At 49.4% G+C, this 13,431-nt stretch overlaps 1 protein-coding gene across 4 annotated transcripts in view; it reads left to right on the forward strand.

Moving 5' to 3' along the window:
- Positions 1–9,100: 9,100 nt before the first annotated feature.
- The window catches only part of ACOX2 (acyl-CoA oxidase 2), a 61,985-nt gene continuing 57,654 nt past the window's right edge, over positions 9,101–13,431 (forward strand). The window contains exons 1-3 of one of the 4 annotated variants that reach the window (XM_038772956.1): positions 9,101–9,142; positions 11,652–11,737; positions 12,235–12,412. The gene's annotated coding sequence lies outside the window, so the exon portion shown is untranslated. Of the gene's footprint in view, positions 9,164–9,243; positions 9,259–11,651; positions 12,413–13,431 lie in introns of those variants that run through there. The other 3 variants (XM_038772957.1, XM_038772954.1, XM_038772955.1) reach the window with 3 other exon arrangements.

The raw sequence follows: 13,431 nt of genomic DNA on the forward strand, positions 1-13,431 counted from the left end.
AATGAATCTTCTTTTTAGTACTTATTTTCTAGGAAGTCAGTAATTTACTCCATACCCTACCACAAAAGGCAGAATGTGGCACCAGCAGCAGCTGTAGATATCAGTTTCAGAATTCCCTGTAGGGGGGCTGAGAGGATCCCCAGCAGGGAACTGAGGCACTGGGTCTCCTCTGCTTAACTCCATCAGGTTAAAGTGACAAGTACCCGGGGCCCAAGATGGGACCTGCTTCAGCACTGGATCCACCTGTTTTAATTGTATTTCTCTTTCCCTTTTTTCCACTCTCTGCACCAGTACTTTCTTTTTCAAATCATCAGTGGTATTTATTTAGTGCTTACTTTGCGTGGAGCACTGTACTAAGTGTTTGGCACTGTACTAAGAGCTCACACTTGTCAATACTTTGACCATTTGTAGTGAGCATCTCACTCAACAAGAGTGTACCAAACTATGGTGGCCATTTGTCCAGTTTCATATCAGGTAGTCCATTTTTCAGCTGGCCTGGCCCCTGCCCAGGATGGCTAGAGCAGCAGATGCTTTTATGACTGGTATTTTTATTTCAAGTCTCCAGTTGCCCTCTGCCTTGGCTCCTACCACCGAGTCCCATGACTCATCAATGGCTCTCATGTTTGCAGGGGAATTCCATGGCTCTGGAGAAAGTGGTTGGTGGTGGGTCAGAAGAAATTCTAGGTTTGCGTGGCCTCGAATGGACTTCCACAAAATGGCATGGATGGCATTATTGCATTAGTCTGTGTACCCAGCAAAACCTGTGTGATGTCACATGTGCCTGAATGTTTGGTATCCGCAAAGGCCATCAGTGGCCGCTCTAATACAAACTGGATTTTGGCAAAAGGAAGGCATTAAACAGGGTAAGCCAATTCTGTTGCTTATGTGCTCTTTTGCTGGCCTAACTCATGAAAGGGGGCTGCCGGGTAAGTGGGGCTGCCCTGATCTTGGCTTTCTAGCTGGTGTGGTAGAATGATTTAATGTTTTCTCTCACTCCTTCACTCTCTTCAACCTTATCAAAGCCCTGATGATCAGGACGCTGGGTGACAAGGTGACATCCTTTCCTCACCTAGAAAGGATGATGTTACTTGTAACCCACAGGCTGGAAGGCTGTGAAATGGATTGAACAGCCCTTGGAGATGTTGCACACAGCCCATTGAAGAATGGTTCACAGAGACGGATGTTGGATGCTTCTTGTTTCGGAGACGTCTTTTCTCAACAAACCAGCGGTTGTTGGGAGGAGGTTTTGTGGTCAGGCAGTTGCTGAAAAAAGTCCTTCCAAATCTCAGAGACAGAAATGACAGGCTGGGGACAATACACCGCCCTTCGAAATAACCACTCTTATTTACTTAGGCTCTGGCTACTTTTTGGCTCTGGTCTAATTAGTTGAGCAGAGGACAACTGCATTTTTTCATGGCTGTTGCTCTTTGTTTTCCATTTCTTGCTTTTGCACTTACTAAGCCACTCTGAATATCATACTCAGGAAATGGGTGAGGGCACCGTGGTGCCTACTGCTGTTCAGGTCTCAGAACTATTCTGTTCTGGAACCAGAGAATGCACCATTCTCCTTACCAGCTGTCTTGCAATGTGTCCCTCTGGGTATACGAGGGCCAGTCGAGAGAGTATGGATGGCTCAATGTAAACCATTACCACTACTGCATAAACAACTCAACCACATGTCCTGCTGGTAGTAGGACAGACGTTTCTTTCCTCTCTTGACCACTGAGATCTAAGCAATGCTCACCTGAAAGGCAAGGGGCTAGAAAAGGCCACTACTATATTCTTGTGAATATCACGTGCAGGCCACTACCACCCATAGATAAAACCTCACCGTGAACAATGTTGTCTCTTAAATGAAGAGCAACTCTACTAGCTATTAATTCATCGTTGGCAATGGACCTTCAGTTTCTATGCTCATTCAAATAATCTCCAGAGTTGAGGATCCCTCAAAGGCCAGCTTGGTTCTGAGATCACATCCATGGACTACAGTCTTTCTCCGATGGACCCTGTAGGCAGTGTGGCAACAGGCAGTTAAGGCGTTGGACTTAAAATCTAATGGATGTGTGTCCCCGTGTGTATGAATCCTAAACCACTCGGGCACACTAGCTAAGCGGTTCTTCAGAGAAGGACCGAGGTCACACAGCAGGAAAGTGATAGAGCCAGGATCAGAACCTGACTTCTGACATCTAGGCCTGTGCTCTGCAGCGTGGCTTAGTGGAAAGAGCTCGAGCTTGGGCGTCAGAGGTCGTGGGTTCTAATCCTGCTTCAGCCACTTGTCAGCTCTGTGACTTTAGGCAAGTCACTTAACTTCTCTAGGCCTCAGTTCCCTCATCTGTAAAATGGGGATGAAGCCTCTGAGCCCTATGTGGGACACACTGATTACCTTGTATCTACCCCAGTGCTTAGAACAGTGCTTTGCACATAGTAAGTGCTTAACAAATGCCATTATTATTATTATTATTACATCAGGCTGCTTCTGTATCTGCCTAGCTGTCTCTCACTGCTGAGGGTGGAATTTTATCTATGTGTGTGAATGTCACTGAAGGATAATCTCTTCTGCATTCTGTGCACAGAATTGAAGCGGTACACATTTCCTAACCCTTTACCCCACCAGGGTGAGCTTCGTATCCTTTAGTGGGGCTGCTCAAACACCATGGGCACTGCTGCGTGGCACTGATGTCTCTTTGGCCAAAATGCCAGCATGGAGGGGCCCACTCTTGTGGAACTTCAAGGTTGGGTGGGGGAGGTGGGGAAGCCTAGCTGGCCCAATACACACCTGAATTGTTCTTATAGTAGTGGTGACAGGTTGCACTGAATCATCCATACTCTCTTACCCTAACCACCTGTAGCCACCAGCCACCAACAAGACAGCTGGCAGAGGTAGCAGGTGCCGGCCAGGGTCACAGAATGGAACATGCCAGTGAGATTCAATCCATCAGTGGTATTTATTGAGTACTTACTGTGTGCAGAACATTGTACTAAAGGCTTGGAAGAATGTGATACAACAGAGTTGGTAGATACCTTCCCACAATAAGTTACATTCTAGAGGGAATGAACAGAGAACAGAACAGAATAGACCATGCCAGGCCCTGCTGGGGCCTCAACTGACTCACAATATTGATGGTATTTGTTAATCGAGAACAGTGCTCCAGTGCTTAGAACAGTACTTGGCACATAGTAAGCACTTAACAAATACCATAATTATTACTATTATGTGTATTATGTGTACTAAGCGCTGGGCACTGTACTCAGTGCTGTGTGGCACAGTGGGCACCCACAATGGCTGTTGCTATGGGTTTGGGAGATCATTTCCATGTGTTGCTAACAATTAATGGAACTGAGCTTTAAAGACAAAAACTAAAATAAAAACAAAGAACAAGGCCAAAAGTAAGAGAGAGAAAATGCAGCTCATGCATACAACATGCTTGCTTCTTAGACAAATCCCTCTGAAAGGGGTGCATCCAGAGACTCCAACCTTCTCCCTTCCTCTACCCAAAGCCAAACCTTCCCTCTCCCACCAAGAATAAAGTTAACCCTTTCAGGGATGTAGAAATAATAATAATTTTGGTGTTTGTTAAGCACTTACTATGTGCCAAGCACTGTTCCAAGTGCTGGGGTAGATACAAGTTAATCAGATTGTCCCACGTGGGGCTCACAGTCCGAATCCCCATTCAGGTCACTGAGGCACAGAGAAGTTAAGTGGCTTGCCCAAGGTCACACAGCAGACAAGTGGCAGAGGCAGAATTAGAACCCACATCCTCTGACTCCCAAGCCCGGGCTCCACCTTCATCAGCATACAGAGTAGCCCACTCACCTAATTTCTATTCCCTGAGGACCTGGGCCTCAGTTACCTCATCTGTAAATTGGGGATTAAAACTGTAAGCCCTATGTGGGACAGGGACTGTGTCAACCTGATTATCTTAGAACAGTGCTTGGCACGTAGTATGCGCTTAACAAATACCACAGTTATTATTACTATTAACTCATCAATGGGAGTTACGTTATAGAGTATAATATATATATATATATATATATATATATATATATATATATATATATATATATATTAGTAACTGTCTCCCCATCTAAACTGTGAACTTGTAGTGGGCAGGGCACGTGTCTCTGTTATATTGTACTCTCCCAAATGCTTAGTACAGTGTTCAGCACACCGTAAGCGCTCAGTAAATACCATTGATTTATTACAAATGGAGGACCCCACCAGAGGTAAAAGCAAGCTGGAAAGATCTGGTACACCACACCAGTCGGAAAAAAAAAGAACCAGTGTGGCTGTTCCTGTACACATTTTTTCAAAGCAAGGCTCCAAGAGGAGCACGGGGAGAAAAGCAGCCTCTGCTCCCCTTCTTTCATAGTCAATATCATTGACTGATTGAGGGTAATATCACTCACTGAGGGTAATCTGGCTATGAAAGAAGGGGAGCAGAGGCTGCCTTTACTGTGCTTAGTACAGTGTGTTTACTGTGTGCAGAGCTCTGTACTAAGATCTTAGGAGGGTAGACACAATCCCTGCCTACAGTGAACTTGCAATCTAACAGGGAAGGACATGAAAACAAATTACAGATTGGGGAAATAAAGGAGGTCAGAAATAGTTACATAATACAAAGAGGAAGGGGTGAATTCCCAAGTGCTTAGTTGTTGGGGATGTGCTGAAGCGGAAGAATGGGGGCCCTCTCCCTTCCGATACCCTGCCATTCCCCCTCTCTGTCTTTATTTCAAATGTCCATCACCCTCTAGACTGCAGTTCCTTGTGGGCAGAGATCTTGTCCACCAACTCTAGTAGCATTGGTATTAAGTGTACTCTCCCAAGGCATTCAGTAAATACTATTGATTGACTGGGAAATAGGATGGGAGAGGAGAGATTAATTAGGTATTTATAAAGCATTTACGTTGTGCCAGGGACTGTACTAAGTGCTGGGGTAGATACAAGTTAATCAGGTTGGACACAGTCCTTGTCCCAGGTGGGGCTTGCAGTCTTGATCCCCATTTTACAGATGAGATAACTGAAGCCCGGAGAACAGAAGTGAAGTGATTTGCTCAAATTCACACAGCAGACAAGCAAGAGTGGTGGGATTAGAACTCAGGTCCTTCTGACTCCCAGGCCTGTGCTCTAGCCACTAGACCACACTGCTTCTCTCCTGAGGAAAGTGTGATTTTAGTGGAACTTTGAAGATGGAAGATGGAGTCTGTCAGATGTGTCGGAGGCTGAAGCTCCAGGAAAAAGGGAGTGGATGGGGGGGGCGGGGTGGCAAAAGAAAAGATCGTGACACTCAGGACCAGCTGACAGAGCCCCCGTGGGGTGGAAACCGAGCCCTATGATGTCCTTATTTGGACTATTTGCGAGTTTCTCCCCTTGCCCTGCCTCTGCATTGTAATAATGTTGTGATCAGGTTTGTCTGATCTCCATTTTGTTTTCCCATCCCTTCCTTCCATCCTTTTGTACACCCTTTTTTACGGAAGAAGAATGCCCGCCAAAACTTCCCACCACAAAACCTGCCTAACAAAAGCCCTCCCCCACCCTGACCTGCCTGACAAAAGCCCTCCCCCACCCTGTTCAGGGCTGTTTATGACCCCAAGCGAAAATTAACCAATTGCAAGCCTCTGTTTCTGTAAACTTTCCACTGATTCGTAACTCCTGACCGTTAGCCTTGCGTTTTGTGCCTTTATAAACTCCGGCCCTACCCCTGATCGGAGCTGCTTGATCTGGGTTCCTGGCCCCTTGCAGCCGCGCGCTAATAAAATCCACTTCTAAATTACTACCTGGGTCTCACTCACTGATTCTCGGCACAACATTTGGAGGCCCCAGTGAGATGCACAGTGTTCCGTGTCACCGTGGAGACCCAACCTGGGAGGACCTCGGCCTCGGGGGAAGGAGACCATTCTGCTCTGACTTCTGGGGGGCCGGCCCCTGAGACGTTCCAGGGCCCCGGAACTCAAGGCTGAGAGGTCTAAACTGTCTCCTGACGCCGACTGATCCTCATTTCGGCCTGGTGGATCCTGGGATCGGCAACAATCAACAACTTCTGGAGGTAACCTGGTTTCTGTTTTCTGGAGGGAACGAGTGCCGGACGTGGCAGTTAGCGCTTTGCGCCTCGATTCCCCGGGCACCCCAAGAGGTTGGGTCACTGCCCAATTCTGGTTCTGGTTCTACGGTTGTCTATGAAGCTGTTCTATATGTGGAAGCGTTGCCTTTAGGAAATTCTGTTTTACGATTGTCTGTCTGAAAACACCTCGCTCACAGACTGCCAGGCAGGTTTCCACCTGGATCGGGGACGAATATCTTCAAGGCAACTTCTCTAACCTCTACTGGAGGGATGTGTTCACCTCCAGGTTGTTGTTTGTTTGTGTCTCTGTGCTGTAAGAATGGGAGGTTCAGCCAGTCCGCCAGAAACGCCTTTGGGCTGTATGCTCAGTCATTTTAAAGAAGGATACCGGGATGGGTATGATTATGGGATTACCCTAAAGAAACAGAAGCTCATTCTATTTTGAAATGAATGAGTGGCCCACCTTCGGGGTGGGGTGGCCCCCTCAGGGTAGTTTTGATAAACAAATTGTAAACAAGGTTTGGAGAATTGTGACTGGGACTCCCGGCCACCCCGATCATTTCCCCTATATTGACGTTTGGCTGGACCTCATTACCCACCCCTCTCCCTGGTTGAAAAACTGCTCCCTGAAAAGGGGCATCCGAGTTCTTTTTGTCCAACCTAAAAAAGGGCCCCCTTCCAGGGACACCCCCCACCAAAAAAAAAAAAAGTCCTCCAGGAGTCCCAGGAGGATGATCTTCCCCTTGTAACCCGGGCGCCCTTCGGGACGTCCCGCAGTTTGAGGGCCCGCCCTGGACTCTCAGAGAGAGTCGAGTGGCATAGGCCCCATTAAAGGTACCCAGATTCGAGTATTGGGATGGACCTCTAAAATATGGACGGGGGAGGTAACTTATCGTTGTACGTGTTTCCATAAGCGCTTGGTACCGTGGTCGGTGCACGGTTAAAGTTCTCTAGATATTAGAAAGTGACGGGAGTGTCTGTTTGACTTGAGGAAACGAAGGTGGGAAAAGGAAAAATCTCAGTCAAAACCGAGTGGTGGGAAGTCCCTCCCGGAAATTCCAGAAGGCAGTCCGATGAACTTCCAAAGTATAAGAGAAAAGAGAAGAAATTAATTATAATTAAATAATTACATATTACTGCCTAACTTGGGCTGGCGCCCACGTCGGAGGAAACGTCTTCTGGCCAAAGTACGGATCCTCCGAGGACTGGGTTTGCCAAGAATTGAACATCTATGTAATTATGAGGGAACTCCGGAATGATGGGGAATTTATGTATGCCGCAGTCTGGCGGCCGTCGGTGGGTAAATTTGCGCTGAAGGAAATAGATGAGAAGAAAGATAGAGGGGGAAGAAAGAGAAAAACCGGCACGCCAAAGTGATGTTGCAGACTCCAAAACAACAGGAAAAGCAAAGAAAGATTATGAGATAAATCGTGCAGGCGGCGGCAAAGTCGATCATGACTTGTTACGCCTGCGGCCGGCAGGGGCATATGAAAAGAGAGTGTCCTCAGCGGGAAAAAGAAAAGAGTTCCAGGTACATGAAGGAAAAGGGAAGAAAGAAAAGGGAAAGTGAAGCAATTGCAGTTGAAGGAAATTGTCTGCTCAGGCATCTACACCCTGCGAAGCAGGTGTCCCATAAGCGGGGAATGAGGGGTGGAGAGATTGCCTCTGAAGGAAATTGTATGTGTATGAAGGTTAGAGTAAGTGTGTGTGAAGAAGAAAGAGAAGGGACAGGAGATAATTTTAGTAATTCCTTCGTGGAGGGGGAAGACTAGGGGGATCAGGAGCCCATAGAACAAGCCCACCCTGAGCCCTTGACAAATTTGAGGGTGGGCAGAGAAAAACAAGATTAACAAGATTATACCTTTTTGATAGGCACGGGTGCTACCCGATCGTCTCTAACCAGACTGCCGATCGGGGCCAGAATCGAGAGGGAAACCATTAGGATCTCGGGGGTGCAGGGGGAGAACTTCCCGGTCCCTGTTATTGAGACCTTAGAACTAGAATACCTAGGGTCAAACTTCTCGGGAAAATTCCTGATCATACCCGAAGCCGGGGTAAACTTGTTGGGAGGGATTTGATCATCCGGATGTCTATCCAGATTGTCCCGATGGGGTCCCAGATTGGGGGCAAGGAAAATAGGTGTACTTTTAAGAGATAGGAGGTGCGTGAGTTTCTGCGTACGGTGGGGTACTGCTGCTTGTGGATCCTGGTGGGTAGAAGCTTTCCCAGTTAAACACGAAACAGCCATGGTAGTGGTGAAAAAGATTCTAAATGAACTTCTCCCGTGATTTGGTCTCCCACTGGGACTCGGGTCTGACAATGGTCCAGCATTCATAGCCAAAGTGTCCCAAGGCATAGCCAAAGCTTTAGGAATAGAATGGAAATTACACTGTGCCTATCAACCACAGAGTTCAGGTCAGGTAGAAAGGACCAACCGAACTCTTAAGGAATTCCTCACCAAACTGGTCCTTGAAACTCAGGAAAATTGGGTCATGCTCCTCCCACTGGCCCTACTCCGAAGCCGATGTACCCCCAATAAGTTGGGTCTCACACCTTTTGAGATTCTGTTTGGTAGACCCCCGCCTATCCTCCCTCTAATCAGGGAGGAACTCAAGGCGGACGCTACTAATTCTTCCTTGATTAAGTTCCTGCAGGGTCTCCAGAAAACACAGGGAACACTCCTGAAATCTGTCCGAAACGCCCTGCCAGTTCCCACCTCTGCACCTGCACACGCCTTCCAACCCGGGGACTCGGTCCTGGTCAAGAAATTCACCGCCTCCGGCTTGGAGCCTAAGTGGAAGGGCCCTTACACCGTCGTCCTGACCACGCCAACAGCCGTCAAGGTTGACTCCGTTCCTGTCTGGCTCCATCACAGTCGAGTGAAACCTGCCACGGCCCCGACATGGAAGGCGGAAGCACAGGCCGACCCCCTAAAGCTAAGACTCTCCCGCATTTCCTCCTCCTAGCCTCCCTAATGACCCCCTCTCCCTCTATGTCATTCAACCCTCATGCCCCAAAACCCAAAAACACCTGGACGATGAAGAAGGGGGATCAGGTACTCTGGACATTCTATGCAGAAGAAGGTACATGGACCCATAACCAAGGTTTGAATGATGGCCAGTATTTCCGGTTGGATTTATGCTCCCTCTTCCCCATCTCGATCGGAGGCGCTTCCCCTTGTAGTAATCCGTTTTCTGAAGTAAGAATGTGCCCGGGGTTCCTTACAGATGGCTGGGATGCCAGTTGCCTGGATAGGTCATCCCATTTCTGCCCGAAATGTGCCTGTGTGACTGCCATTGTAGTATCCTCGTTCCACGGGGCGGCTTGCGGGGCCAAAGAAGGCCGCGTGAGGACGGATCCGCACTTGACTATCCAAAAGGACCCAACCCCACAACCTTGTTTCTCACCCTTCGCAACCCTGAGAGTAGGTTCTGGAATACTCCCCATTCGTGGGGCATGAGATTAGATGGCAGAAATAGGGCCTGGGTGGACCCTGGGATTATCTTTACCATTGCTAAGCAATCCCCCGTAACATCCTACTTTCCAATCGGCCCCCTTGGGGAATTAGCTCTGCCCCCAAAAATCCTCCCTAGACCTTGGGCCCCATCCTCCACTGTCCAGTCCTTACCTCGGGCCCTGTCCTCCACTGTCCAGTCTTTACCACGGGCCCCATCCTCCACTGTCCAATCCCATCAGACACCCGCCGGGGCAATTGGCTCTCAAGAGCCAGATGAGAGGGAGCCCTCCAGCCAAGAACGCCCTCATCCTTCAGTCACGGGCCTCTTACGAGCCGTTTATGGGGTGGTCAACTCCACTCGACCAGACCTGGGCCCGAGCTGTTGGCTATGCATGGATGCCCAGCCTTCATACTATGTTGGAGTGGCTGTCAACACCTCTATCTTCCCCACCTCCAAGTCCGACAACTGTGAGTGGGACCAGCCCAGGTTGACTCTTGGGGATGTCCAGGGCTCTGGTATTTGCTTGATCTCGGATAACACGAACCTCCACGCTTCCCCATACTCGCCTGTCTGCTCCCTTAATGTGACGGTCCAGTCCTCCTCCGGTTCTGCTTACTTCCCCGCCCAACCGGGCACCTGGTGGACGTGTTTGGACGGAATCACTCGATGTGTTTCAGCCCGAGTTTTCCTTGCTCACCCCCGTGGCCCTCTCTGTGTGCTAGTCTCCATCGTCCCCAGAGTGTCCTTGTTGCCTGGCGCCGACGGGTGGGACCACTTTTCCCTGCGGGAGGATTGGTCCCTCCGTCATAAGCGGGCTGCCCCGCTGTTCATCCCCATTCTAGTGGGGTTGGGTTTAGCGGGTTCTGCCGCCCTGGGCACTACCGCACTGGTGCGGGGGGAGGCTAGCTACAGAGAACTCAGTACCCAGGTGGATACTGACCTCACCCACCTTGAGCACTCCATTTCCACTCTGGAGCGACAGGTTGACTCCCTGGAGGAGATGGTCCTCCAGAACCGGAGGGGTTTGGACTTATTGTTTCTGAGACAGGGTGGCCTCTGTGCCGCCCTGGGAAAGGCCTGCTGCTTTTATGCGAATAACTCTGGAGTTGTTCAGGAGAGCCTCTCTCTGGTGAGGAAAAATTTAGCAGACAGGCAAAGGGAGCGTGAGCGGGCCGAAACCTGGTTCCAGAGTCTTTTCCGGACATTCCCGTGGTTAACCACGCTTGTGTCTGCCCTAGCTGGTCCCTTGCTTCTCCTCGCAGTTGCCCTGCTCGTCGGACCCTGCATAGTGAATCGCCTCCTAGAATTTGTTAAGTCCCGCATCAACTCTGTTAAGCTGCTCCTCATTAGGGATCTCCACTATCAATCCCTACAAACTGAGCCCGTTGGCCGGTATGACGATGTCGCCACAAACGTGTCAAGGGTTTGACACTCTGTCCATAAGAAGTGGGGAATGTTGTGATCGGGTTTGTCTGATCTCCATTTTGTTTTCCCATCCCTTCCTCCCATCCTTTTGTACACCCTTCTTCACGGAAGAAGAGTGTCCGCCAAAACTTCCCGCCACAAAACCTGCCTAACAAAAGCCCTCCCCCACCCTGACCTGCCTGACAAAAGCCCTCCCCCACCCTGTTCAGGGCCGTTTATGAACCCAAGCGAAAATTAACCAATTGCAAGCCTCTGTTTCTGTAAACTTTCCACTGATTCGCAACTCCTGACCGTTAGCCTTGCGTTTTGTGCCTTTGTAAGCTCCGGCCCTACCCCTGATCGGAGCTGCTTGATCTGGGTTCCTGGCCCCTTGCAGCCGCGCGCTAATAAAATCCACTTCTAAATTACTACCTGGGTCTCACTCGCTGATTCTCGGCACAACAATAACAATAACGATGGTATTTGTTAAACTCTTACTATGTGCCAAGCACTGTTCTAACTGCTGGGGTAGACACAAGGTAATCAGGTTGTCCCCCGTGGGGCTCACAGACTTCATCCCCATTTTACAAATGAGGGAACTGAGGCCCAGAGAAGTGACTTGCCCAAAGTCGCACAGCCGATAAGTGGCGGAGTCGGGATTAGAACCCAGGCCCTCTGCCTCCCCAGCCCGCGCTCTTTCCACTAAGCCACGCTGCTTCTCTAACTGCAGATTCTCGGAGACTCCATTGCTAAATGTTTCTAGCGCCTCGTCTATGGTCTGGGAGGGGGCTGCGGCAGCGACTGGCTTCACACAGAGTGAGTTCCGTCCCAAGTCTACCCTCGTCTTTTTTTTAATCTCTCTTTTTTTCTTTCCCTGTCTCTGGCTTTCTCTCGCCCCTGGTGCCCAGGGCGCAGGCCTGCAGGCCTGGGCTGGGCGCTCACCCACCGCCCCCGCCATTCTCCTTCCTCCATCTTAACCCCTCCCTCTCCTCCTCCGCCCGCGGCTGCCGGCGCCCAAGCTTCGTTGCTGTGCCCTAGGCTCGCTCTGCCTTTCCTTCGCGCTTAGCCCCACCGCGGGGACTAAGCAGAGGTAAGGGAGCCCGTTGTTGGGGTGGGATGTTGTTGCCGACTTGTACTTCCCAAGCGCTTAGTACATTGCTCTGCACACCGTAAGCGCTCAATAAATACGGTTGAATGAAGGGAGGCAGAGCCGCGGTCATTAGCGGCCAGGAGCGCGTTCCCTGTTCTCAACCCGTTCTTTGCGTTTCGCAACTTGATTCCATCGCCCCGCCCCGGTGTTTACGGTTTACGAGTCACGCGATGGACTCTCGTTGGCGTCCCGGGCAGTGAGGATTTCTTTCGCCGGTCGCCGAGGGACCCTGGCGGTTGCACGCGGCCTGCTCCTCTCCTTGTTGCCCGTCCCCAGGGACCGTTCAACTGGACCAGGAACTCAAACCTGAAAAGGAGATTCAGGTCAAGAATATCTTGAAAGTAAGAGGGTTTTGTTTTTGCATTTCAATCCTACCTAGCTAATAGCAGTTCCCTCCCTCCCATCCCTGTCCCCTGTCTTACACTGTCCTTTCCTGTAAGAATTGTTGCAGTATCCCTGCCCTTAATAGCCTACAATCCAATGGGATCGTGGAAACCACAATTTGAGTCAGTGTTAGAAGGGACATTCTAAAGGAAAAAGGCCAAGGTATTTTGTGACTGGGAAGAGGAAAATCAGGGACATCAATCAATAATATTTTTTGGAGTGTTTATTGGGTGCAGAACACTGTACCACCAACTAGAGTTGTGTCTGTTGTGCTCTCCCAAACAGTAAATACACTGTCTGTACATAGTAAATTGTCAATAAAACTCCACTGATTGATTGTACTAAGCCCTTGAAAGAGTATGAATGCACAATAGAGTTAGTAATAATGGTATTTGTTAAGCACTTACTATGTGCCAGGCACTGTACTGAGCACTGGTATGGACACAAGGTATCAAGTTGTCCCATGTGGAGCTCACAGTCTTAATCCCCATTTTACAGATGAGGTCACTGAGGCACAGAGAAGTTAAGTGGCCTGCTGAAGGTCACACAGTAGACAAGTGGCGGAGCTGGGATTAGAACCTATGTCTTTTGACTTCCAAGCCCGTGCCCTTTCCATTAAGCCACGCTGCTTCTAGATGAGATCCTTGTCCAGAAAGAATTTATAATCTAGCAAGGGAGACAGGTATTAAAATAAATTACAGGTAGGGGAAAGCAGCAGAGTTAGAGATATGGACAGAAGTGCTGGGGTTGGGAGGGGTGTGGTACCCAAGTGGAGGAAAGCAATTGGAAACCTGCCTTTTGGCAGCAAGCTCCATTCCCAGCTCATCTGAGTAAGGGGATGAGAGGAGCTCCTGGAAATTGTGAGGAGGGGACCACTATTTTGGAATTCCCAACCCCTCTGATGTGGGGAAAGGAGTCACATGAAGCAGAGAAAGTCAAATACAGGGTAGGATAGGGTGCAAGTTGCTGTTCTCAT

Source organism: Tachyglossus aculeatus, chromosome X1 (genome assembly GCF_015852505.1).
Source record: "Tachyglossus aculeatus isolate mTacAcu1 chromosome X1, mTacAcu1.pri, whole genome shotgun sequence".
Taxonomy (NCBI): Eukaryota; Metazoa; Chordata; class Mammalia; order Monotremata; family Tachyglossidae; genus Tachyglossus; species Tachyglossus aculeatus.